This window comes from Chanodichthys erythropterus, chromosome 11 (genome assembly GCF_024489055.1).
Source record: "Chanodichthys erythropterus isolate Z2021 chromosome 11, ASM2448905v1, whole genome shotgun sequence".
NCBI classification, from domain to species: domain Eukaryota; kingdom Metazoa; phylum Chordata; class Actinopteri; order Cypriniformes; family Xenocyprididae; genus Chanodichthys; species Chanodichthys erythropterus.
This window is the reverse complement of record NC_090231.1, coordinates 6,906,288-6,918,052: the sequence shown is the minus strand read 5'-3', so window position 1 is coordinate 6,918,052 and position 11,765 is coordinate 6,906,288. Positions and strand designations below refer to the sequence as shown.

At 36.5% G+C, this 11,765-nt stretch overlaps 1 protein-coding gene across 8 annotated transcripts in view; it reads left to right on the top strand.

Annotated features, from left to right (window-relative positions):
• Positions 1-7,504: 7,504 nt before the first annotated feature.
• LOC137030830 (A-kinase anchor protein 13-like) overlaps positions 7,505-11,765 on the top strand; it is a 107,899-nt gene continuing 103,638 nt past the window's right edge. For 5 of the 8 annotated variants that reach the window (XM_067401278.1, XM_067401280.1, XM_067401282.1 and 2 more), the window contains exon 1: positions 7,505-7,639. The gene's annotated coding sequence lies outside the window, so the exon portion shown is untranslated. Of the gene's footprint in view, positions 7,640-9,951; positions 10,610-11,649; positions 11,699-11,765 lie in introns of those variants that run through there. The other 3 variants (XM_067401283.1, XM_067401277.1, XM_067401276.1) reach the window with 3 other exon arrangements.

The following is an 11,765-nucleotide window of genomic DNA, read 5'->3' as shown; positions in this document are numbered from 1 at the left end:
GGTGTTGTGCCGAATTTTATTACCCCCCTAGAATTGTTAGGTTTAGGAGTAGGTGTGAGGGAGGGGTTAGGATTAGGGGTGGGGTTAGGATTAGGCAATCAGGTAGCGACTTCAACAAGGGGGTAATAATTTGGCAGGAGGTCAAAATTTGGCACAACACCAGCCACGCTTAGAGTAAGTTTGTACGGCCTGCTATGGGACGGTATTATAGAGGGTAGATGTCTTGCACAGAGTAAAGCTGCCTAATCCCACAGCCAGTAATTCTGCTGCAAAGAGGATTAGCTCCACCCCAACAGAACCATTGGCTATATTTAGATCACATATTCCCTGTGTTTCCTCCGCTCGCTCCGCCTCTTTACTTTCCCTCCCTCTAATTCATCTAAATTTCCCAAGTGGGCAGTTGTACCCTGGCCTACTCTTTGGTTTAACACCATTGTTCTCAAACCTTGACAGGTGACAGACCACTTAATACACCACATTTAATGTCCTGTTTAGACAAATCAATCCATAATTTTGCTGTCATTAAATATAAACCTTGCACGAGACAAATTTTTGCTAGCTACATTAGCCCAAACACGTACCGCATAACAAGACTGAATTTAAATAATTTATGATATAAATATATTAATTAACTGTCTCTAAACTATGTCAGGAATTAGGGAAAAATGGCTTCCAATGAATGACAGAACATGTTATTTAGAATTTAGACAAAACATATTGGTGTCAGATATACTCGGTCAGTCTTTCCCCGTCTTGTTTTCCAAAGGCCAGAAGTCTGCAAGTGTAATCCCACAGTATTAAAGGGAACAGAGGTGGGAAGGAAAGACGGTAAAGCACACACAACCAATCTGAGCCTATCAAAACCTTCAAAGCTGATTGGAGTGTGACCGCAGTTCAGATCACCTGACTGACAGACATGAAAGTCTCTCAATACGTAATAAGTATTTGATTTCTTTAGATAATGATTTTCATTAGATAATAAATATGAGGCATTTAAATGCCACTGAGAGTAAAATTCTTATTTTGTATCTGTTCATCAGAGAAAGAAAGCTTTGTGAAATGGACTTTATCCTCAAATCTACTCCACAGTGAAAAGATAAAGTCGCCATCTAGTGTTTCTTTGTGGAACAACAATAGCAACTAAGGAATGGAATATTAGCTTACTATTTATTGAAAAATATACAGCCTGAAAAAAAAATGCATCACAGTTTCCACAAAAATATTAAGTTACACATCTGTTTTCAACATTGATAATAATAATAATAATAATAATAATAATAAATGATTCCTGAGTGCCAAAACAGCATATTAGAATGATTTCTGAATGATCATGTGACTCTGAAGACTGGAGTAGTGGAATATAACAAAGTAAATGTAAAAATATATTGAAATGAAATTTTAAATTGTAATTATTTTTATACAATTTTACAGACTTACAGACCCCAATAACATAAATAAATAATCATAAAAAAAAATCAAGGCATAATTTTCAAAAAAGAGGAATATCACAGAATATAGATATTGAGCAGAGAGAGAAAACAAATTAGACTCACGCTTTATCTTAACATTTAACATTTGCATGTTTGAGCTGTTTTAACTGAAAACAACTTGCACTGTCATTTCTTAAAATATGTCAGTGCCATTGTTTTGTCTCAAGGTGCAAACCATTTTGTTTCTAATTCACATTTATAAAAGCTACTTAAAGGTAGGATAGGCATTAGGCAATTTCAGAGCGGCTAGCAATAACAAGCTAGCTTTGAAAGTGTAAGATCCCACCCTCCCTTCCGAGCGCCTCCAAAGCCACGCCTCCTCCAAAACACATGAACGCGCACAGCAGATTCACACATACTCTGTTTGCAGTGCGTGTTGCAGTACGTATGCGTTGCAGAAGCAGCACGCACTATTGTGCTGTCACATATGCCGTGTTTGCAGTGCGCAACTGATCCTTGGCTGTATATCACAAACACAACATTTACTAAGCTTTGAGAACAGTGGCTGTATTTAAGGACTTGGTGCTTAAAGGGTTAGTTCACCCAAAAATGAAAATTCTGTCATTTAGTACTCACCCTCATCATGCCGTTCCACACCTGTAAGACCTTTGTTCATCTTCAGAACACAAATTAAGATATTTTTGTTGAAATCCGATGGCTCGGTGAGGCCTGCATAGCCAGCAATGACATTTCCTCTCTCAATATCCATTGATGTACTAAAAACATATTTAAATCAGTTATGATTTATATTTTTGGTGCGCCAAAAAAAACCCCAAAATAACGACTTATTTAGTGATGTCGGAGCATAATGAATCAGTGAGTCGAATCATGATTCGGATCGCATGTCAAACTGCTGAAATCACGTGACTTTGGCGCTCCGAACCGCTAATTCGACACACCGATTCATTTGTGCTCCGAAGCTTAAAGCAGTGTTTTGAAATCGGCCATCACTAAATAAGTCGTTATTTTGTTTTTTTGGCGCACAAAAATATTCTCGTCACTTTATAATATTAATATTGAACCACTGTACTCACATGAACTGATTTAAATATGTTTTTAGTACCTTTATAGATCTTGAGAGAGGAAATGTCATTGCTGGCTATCAAATTTCAACAAAAATATCTTAATTTGTGTTCTGAAGATCAACGAAGGTCTTACGGGTGTGAAACGGCATGAGGGTGAGTAATAAATGACAGAATTTTCATTTTTGGGTGAACTAACCCTTTAATCTGGGCTGAAAGACTGTTGGACTCTGGCATATGTTTTATTGTTATGATTTGACAATGATGACAATTGTTGTCATTTAATAAAAACTTACTTTTACTTATTTTTATTTAAAATCCAATATTTGTTTTGTAATTCTCTTTGTATAGGCTACACTCTTTCATAGATCCCTGCAAACATGCGGGGCCCATGCTGGCTTTTTGCGGGCACAGTGGACTAGGGCCAGCCCACGCCAAACCTAAACAGGCCCAGTGTGGCTTCTCTAGGCGAGGCCCACAGCTTTGGGCTCACTGCGGGCCCTCTGTGAACAGCCCACACTAGCGAACTGCCCATATTAAGCCCATGATGGCCCAGTGTGAGCCAGCCCGTTCGGGCCCAGAGCAACTTTTGTACCTTTGGGCCCATGCAGGTTTTGTGTAAGCAGCCCACTTTCGTTTCCCATGCTCTGTTGGGCTGTATCTTTATACAGCATTTTCTGTTTTCTTAAATGACATATACTGTATGTAAAATTTCAAAAATAATCTGTAATTAATACAATAACAAAACAGTTGGATGATAAAACAGTCAAATGACTTGGCAGTATAAAGTAAAATCTCCTTATTTAAATAAGCTGAAAACACTGTCACATAGGGTGGCCATATGTCCGGATTTTGGCCGGACAGTCCTGATTTTAAGCCCCCTGTCCGGCTTCCGGCGCAGCCTCAAGCCGGACACTCATTTCTCCTCCTTTTTGGAGTTGCGCTGAATCAGCGTAAAAAAACCCGCTCTAGAATCTTTATTAGGATGCAGCAGCATAGCGTCTAATACCGTAAGATCTGGTCAAACAGACGATTTGCTTAAAGCGGTGTCAAATAAAAATCTGATATATCATTGGTTAAAAACGTAAACAAGCCTGCTGGCTACGTCATATCATCACGTTTTGTTTATGTATTTCTGTTATTTCCAGAAGTCCAAAAAATGTTATGTTTTCAGGCACTGTGCCAGTCTGCCAGATTATTTTATTTATTTATTTAATTATTTTATTTCCAGAAGTCCAGAAATTTTAAGGCACTGTGCACTTTGCAACACTTTTTTTGAAACAGACATCACAATGTCTTGAATAAATACAAATACTGTGAACAAACACTTTTTTGCCTCTTCTGTTACACATAGGTCTACATCAAATTGTCCGGCAATGAATAGAGTAGGCTTTTTCAGAATCACTGTATCATGATACCATCAATATAATGGACAAAATTGTATTACAAGTACATTGTAGTTGCGAGTACACCAGAGCCCTATTATTCTTGCCTCACTAAATGCAGCAAAGTGTCCTCCTTTTTGTTGTTATGGAAATGGCCACCCTACTGTCACATGACCAGCAGCAGAACATTAAACGCTAACAGATCTGTCTAGATCTCAGCATCTTTACTTATTACAATCCACTTTGACTATTTCTTTCATAGATGTTGATGTTTTATTAAAAATAGTTAATTTTAATAAAAAAGTCACCGTTATTGAGGTGAGCGTTTGCTTTAATTGGGCTCTTGACTTCCTATCTGTAATGTTTCTCTGGCTGCTGTAACTGTGTGTTTCTGAAGCACATTTGTTTTAGCAAAAATTGCAAGAGAAATTCTGGTTAGATGTATAAGTTGATTATTTATATTTTACAGAATATGATTTAGGAAAAATTTGAGTGGAAGATACCCTTTGACCCCTTTTTTTAACAGTCATGAACCATTATTTTCATTAATAGTAATGTGTGGCACCCTGTGCTGGCGGTCAGTCTTAATGTGTGAATCACGGAGTCATCCGTTAAAAATTAGTTCAAACTTTGACCTGAGGAGGGCAGTAATACACTTAGCAGTGTGTACACTGCCGAAATTCAAATAGAGAAAAAGAAAGCTAGTTCAAGATGAGCATTCATGGTTAAAAACGTATATAATTTTTATTTTTTTAAATGACCAATCGTATCGTAGTGATGGGCAGAGCGAGGCTTCGTGAAACACTGAAGCAGTTGAATCAAATGTGCCGTGATGATTCGAGGCTTCGAAACAATCTGACACTTGACTCCACAGTGACCCCTAGTGGTCAAAAGAGTGTAAATGCAACAAAACTCAAACTAAACATGCAGTAAAAACACCTTTTACAAATCTATTGCAAATGTTTTATTGAAAGTAAAATCTATTAAATGCAATTAACTAATTCTCTAATAAGATTAGGCTACATATATATAGTGATTGTATATCTGTCCTTTTATCAATTTTCAAGGCTTGTTTCTCTGTTCCATGGCTCAAGCTAAACAGGCCAATAAGAGATTAATAACTACCATTATTCATTTTAATTATTCTAATGTCTAATTAAAACATCTACAAATTTATAAAACTGAGATCAGGTAAAACCCATAGACACTTTTTCAATGCTTCTCAGTGAATCTGCATGGGTTAACTTTATCATCGCCCTCTACCGGTGAACCACTGACATTTCGAACTGTTTTGAAATGTTTTGAAACTTTTGGAGCTTCATGAAGCATGTGTTTTGAAATCGGCCACCACTATCGTTTCGTTTAAAGCCATTTGAAGCTGCACTGAAACTGTAATTTTGACCTTCAGCCATTTGGAGGCCATTGAAGTCCACTATAAGGAGAAAAATCCTGGAATGTTTTCATCAAAAACCTTCATTTCTTTTCGACTGAAGAAAGAAAGACATCTTGGATGACATGGGGGTGAGTAAATTATCAGGAAAATTTTACCTGAAAGTGAACTAATCCTTTAATCTAAGCCCAGTCTGTGAAATCAGAGCTTTATCTATAACCATGAATTTTCTTTTAAAATCCCCAGAAGAGGAAGAGGAAAACACAACGACATTCACAAACTTCCCAAACTCAGCATGAATCAACTTTGACATATCTGGCCAGAGTCTGACAGCCTACCCTGTCACTGTTAGCCTCCTCCTCCAGCAAGTCCTTCAACGTACAAAACAGCTTTTGTGACGGGACAAAACTGGCAATGTACTTCATTGTGCCAAGCTTGTTTCCCATCTCTCTTCATTGGTGGCAGACTGGGAACGTCGGATTACAGATGGCATATTGAAATTCACCTCACGTTTGCCTCTACTCTGGCTATCGCAAATGTGTTCAAGTGCAGCTCAGCATGACATAGAGAGAGAAGAGTCTTTTCTTGTACTATTTCCTTATTTATCTAACACCAGAACTCTGCTGGGGGAGAGAAAGGAGGCCTGGGGCTTTCTGAAGAAGACACAGTTCATTGAGGATCATGAAGCTCATTATTCAGAGACCCTTGAACTTCCATTCACAACACACACAAGCAGTGCCTCACAATAAATATGCAAATCATGTGTTTTGGAAATATTATTTGTTTTAAAAGGGGTTAGTGTCAGATGTAGGCAGTAGGCACATTTCGACTGTATCACACTTTCATCTGGGCTGTCATTGTTCCAATGCAAGAACCACCAATAGATATTTTGGATATGCTTTGATAAACTTTTTGATGCTAAAGACCCCGAAAATACAACCTTGTTGATAAATACAAAGGCAGTTGTATATTAAAAATCCATAAAGCATGAGAAAATATTAAATGTAGTTTTATTAATTAAATCAAATAATTGCTTCTAAAATTTAATGTTTTGCTCTTACATTGTCAGTTTATTAATACATATGGTTAAAATATTTCTTTTCTTTTTTATATATATATATATATATATATATATATATATATATATATATATATATATATATATATATATATATATGTTAAAAAGAACAAATTATGAGAATATTAAAAATATAAAATAATAGCATTAATGTCTTGAAATGACAGTGAAATAACTACATTTAGTGAAGATTTCTTAAACATATTTCATTAATATTTTAAGTGCACACATTTATTTTGTCAGCCCTAAAATGCATTTTTGTAAAAACAATACATAAATAAAATTAATTGGCCTAATAAAAGCTCTCACATTTTATTCAAAATATCCTCTGGTTTGAAAAACCCATAGGCAACATTATTAACATTAACAGAATAATCATTTAATGATAAGAATATTCTTTGTTTGTCAATATGATCGACTGTTTTCTCAGTTTTGGTATAAAATCAACTGGAGTTTTTGAAATGCAGTAATTTTACTTACCAATAGGGGGCGGAACAACAAACTAAAAAACACCTGCTGATGACAAATCCTGCTAAAATCATTCAAATTAAACATCCTTAAAGTAGATTGTGCGGGCAGTGATATCAGTAATATAGTCTTTATTATAAACTAAACTCCAGAAATGTCTCTGGTGGAGACGCTCATCAAACTGGTATTTCACGAGGGAAATTAGAAGGGCGTGGCTTAGACATCCCGGAGGTTGTAAAGGTACGATGGGTCTAAATAATAATTTTTCTATTTAAACTAGTGACTATATATTTTCAATTCAATGTCTATAAATGTTTCTCAGTCTCATTACTCATGTGTAAATTATTATTCAGACCGCTGCCGGACAGTGTTGTCACCTGATACCTGTTACTTTTTTCAGCGCTGATGAAGATGGACCAATCATATTCGTTTGCGATTACAGGACAATGTAATGTTTTGTGACAATTTACTGTGGCGTATTTCTTTCTGATTGTCAGGTACTATTCCTTATAAACAACATATATAAATGATTACAGTTTTAGTGTGCATATATCTGTAATAAGTAAATAAAACGACTCTAAGGTTTCAATGCTTCCCAATGGTGGATTCGGATTTCTGGGCCACCACTTGGAAGAAGTGAAAAAAAAACTGATAGGAAAGTTTTTGGTCATCAACATTTGCCTCCCACTCGTTAAAGATCACGGTTAATATGTTTCCTCAAAGAGTGTCATGAAACATGGATTTTATCTGACCTGTTTCCAGTTTAGTTGTACCCTCAAAACGGCGGTAGACGTGCTTAGTTAGAGGTAAGTGGTTTATTTGGAGAAATATAGAGGCGTGTGAATGTGATTGACAGCTTTTGTTTAACGTTAGTTATAACTTATGGATACACCTGACGTGTATTTTACGGACGTGCTATATTAACACGTCAAAAGCAAAACAGGTCTTATGTTCTCAAGTGTTTACGGTTAAGGTGGTTAGCTTATATTAAATATAAGGAAATTAAATTTGTGAACAGGTGCACAAGTCAAACACAGTTATATTGGGACACTTTTTTCAGTCATCTCAATGGCAAAAAGTGTCCCAATCAACCTGAATTCAGCTCTACAGATTTAATCTGTTTTTCTTCGTGTTTCATTCTTACTTTTTCAGTCAGTTAACGTTACTTAGCTTGCTTGTATGTTCATTTATTTATTTAATAAATGAATAGCCACTGTGTTATGCTTTACTTCAAAATTTAAGCAGTTGTGTTTCACATTTCATCAGTTTTTCTGATATTACAGTTATTTATTCTATATTTTTAAATCTGTGCTAAAAGCTTTCAGTGCAACACAAAAATATGTATGTGTGTGTGTGTGTGTGTGTGTGTTTGTGTGTATATATGTATTTAGATTGATTATTTTTTCATTAAGCTATTAAAGGGTCAGTTCACCCAAAAATGAAAATAATGTAATTAATTCCTCACCCTCATGCCGTTCCACACCTGTAAGGCCTTCGTTAATCTTCGGAACTCAAATTAAAGGTGCAATATGTAATATTTTTGCAGAAAAATATCCAAAAACCACTAGGCCAGTGTTATATATTTTGTTAACTTGAGTACTTACAATATCCCAAATGTTTCCAACTATTTGTAAATCGTGAGAAAATTGCAATTTTAACCAAGGCTTCGGGACGTGTGAGGAGTCGCCTGTCAATCGCGTCATACCAGCGTTACCCTCGGTTTCTGGTTTTATTTTGTAGAAACCATGGAAACACCAAAGATGCTTTAATATATGACATGTATTAATAGACAAGGGAACAACTGTTTTTATATATTTATAGATGGAAAATGAATTGTTGTTATATAGCTCAACACGTTTAGTCATTTTTTTTCGATTTACCATGCTTTACCATGCCTCAGAGAAAAACACTATTTTGTCAAGTAGCTAACATGGCATAATCAGATGCAGCTTTATTTTTAGTAACAGTAATACAGAATTGTCTCCATCATACAATACGTTTTGAAATGAATTGCATGCCATTTATCAACACAAGCATCCAGCATTTAATATGATATTGTAAAATGGATCTATCTTACTGCAGCGTGTAACAGAGTCTCACAGCAGCCGCCGAGCGAACGCACAGAGTAACGTTATAACATAATTTTCAACACTCTCAAATGTATCTAATATGATAAACAGAGCTGTGTTACCTCATACTCATGTCCGGAAAAGCGGAAGCGGCGCTGGCGACTGTGTCATAATAAAAGTCCCGCTGCTCGTGAGGCGTGTGTTGCGCAATCGCTCCAGCTCCTCGTTCAGCTCCACAACACTCGCTCCTGCTCTGTTTCATACTACAGTAACGTTAATAATCGCATCCATGGGCATGATTTCTTCCCGACTCCAATCCCTATTCTTTTGCACCATCCGTTGAGGTGGAGACCACATGTCCCAAGATTCCGCTCTCAAACTTGGCATCATCAAGCTACGCCTTTGTTTTGAATAGGCCTCTAGCAACCTCTAGCGGACAAAATTATTACATATTGTACCTTTTTTAAGATATTTTTGATGAAATCCGATGGCTTGGTGAGGCCTGCATAGCCAGCACTGACATTTCCTCTCTCAAGATCCATTAATGTACTAAAAACATATTTAAATCAGTTCATGTGAGTACAGTGGCTCAATATTAATATTATAAAGCGACGAGAATATTTTTGGTGCGCCAAAAAACAAAATAACAACTTATATAATGATGGCCGATTTCAAAACACTGCTTCATTAAGCATTATGAATCTTTTGTGACGAATGATGATTCGGATCGTGTGTCAAACCGCCAAACTGCTGAAATCACGTGACTTTGGCACTCCGAAACGCTGAAATATAAGTCGTTATTTTGTTTTTCTGCCGTTTTTCTTTCTTTATAATATTAATATTGAACCACTGTACTCACATGAACTGATTTAAATATGTTTTTAGTACATTAATGGATCTTGAGAGAGGAAATGTCATTGCTGGCTATGCAGGCCTCACTGAGAAATTGGATTTCAACAAAAATATCTTAATTTGTGTTCCGAAGATGAACAAAGGTCTTACGGGTGTGGAACTGCATGAGGGTGAGTGATTAATGACATTATTTTCATTTTTGGGTGAACTAATCTTTTAATGTATTGTAATATATGATGATTGTCTTTTCATTGGAGCTCATTCAAGTCAAACAGCTAATGAACTCAATGTTAAACCTTCTCCTTAAAGATCATAGTAGTTTCTCAATCTCAAGTGGACTGGCCAGTCGATCATTTGTATCAATTAGTTACGTTTGTTGTACTTAGTGTTTCTTGGCATGGTTTCCTCTTTCAGTTTTTACAGTGTGACATCAGTAAGGCAAAACAGGTAAATATTGCCCCATAAAAAGAGTGATCGTTCCCTCAGGGAGGAAAGCAGCAGGCACAAACAGCAGGTTTTGAGAGCATCAGGTAGGAGAACATTAACCAGGCACAGGCATCAGACGGCACAGCGAACAGCAGTGGCCTCTGTTACTCAAGTGCTCTTGGAAACAGACACCTGAGCCACAGCCTCCTTGTCCTCCCCCACCCATGACATCACACGCCTCTTATCTGCTGCCAAACACAAAGCCGCATTTAGCTCAAAGTAATCAGCGCTGTGACCTAACCTGCCATGCACTGGAGATGCATGAAGATTCAGGTGTGCTTTTTGGTACGTTTGATTCGCGTAATATGCTAAAATTATAATGGATATATGAGCTCTGCTGGACTCAGCTTGGAGTTCTCAAGACCTGAGGTAAGATGTCGTCCAAGGAGTTTGTTAGAACATGAGAAATGTATATAAAATATATGTATTGAAAACCTGTGGCATGAGTTCTGAGTCAATGAAAGAGCAAATTGAGCTTTGGCAGCAGACAGGGTTTTAGAAGCAATGAATTTAGAATTTCTTTTAAATGTGTTTAGGTTTTTAAATGTAGTTTTTAGGTTTTTAGCTGATCTTTAAAGTTACATCATACTGTCACGTGTCACATGAAGTCCAAAGCGTTACCTACAGGAGGGATCCAACAGGGTAGAACTAGTACATTACTGTTCAAAAGTTTGGGGTCAGTTTGACATTTTAATGTTTTTGAAAGAAGTGTCTTCCATGCTCACCAGTGCTGCATTTATTTGATCAAAAATACTGTTTAAAATTTGTGAAATATTATTATGATATATTTTAAAATGTATTTTATTCCTGTGATGGCAAAACTTTTTTCATCAGCATCATTACTCCAGTCTTCTGTGACACATGACCCTTCAGAAATCATTCTGATAGGCTGATTTGGTGCTTAAGGAACATTTCTGATAGTCAATGTTGAAAACAGTTGTGCTGCTTAATATTCTCAAGGAATTTTTTTTTTTTTTTTTTTTTCAGGATTCTTTGATTTAATAGAAAGTTCAAAAGATCAAAAGAACTGTCACTTTTGATCAATTGAATGCATCATTGCTGAATGAAATTACACATTTCCTTAAAGGAGACCTATTATACCCCTTTTCACAAGATGTAATATAAGTTTCTGGTGTCTCCAGAATGTGTCTGTGAAGTTTCAGCTCAAAATCCCCCACAGATCATTTATTATAGCTTGTCAAATTTGCCCCTATTTGGGTGTGAGTAAAAACACGCCATTTTTGTGTGTGTCCCTTTAAATGCAAATGAGCTGCTGCTCCAGAAGAGGGCGGAGCTTTAACAGCTCAACAACAACAAAGCTGGAGAATCTCACGCAGCCAAAATGAGGATTGTCAGTAACGGTGTTCAGACTTACATTGTTCAAACTGGAGTCGACACTGATGGAGAGACTCAGGAAGAAGTTACAACTTTTAGAGTGAAACTGGACGTTTCTGAACGGTTAGTGGATAAATTTATGTAGTTCCTGTGGAGTTGATTCAACTCATCCACTAGCATGTGCCATCAT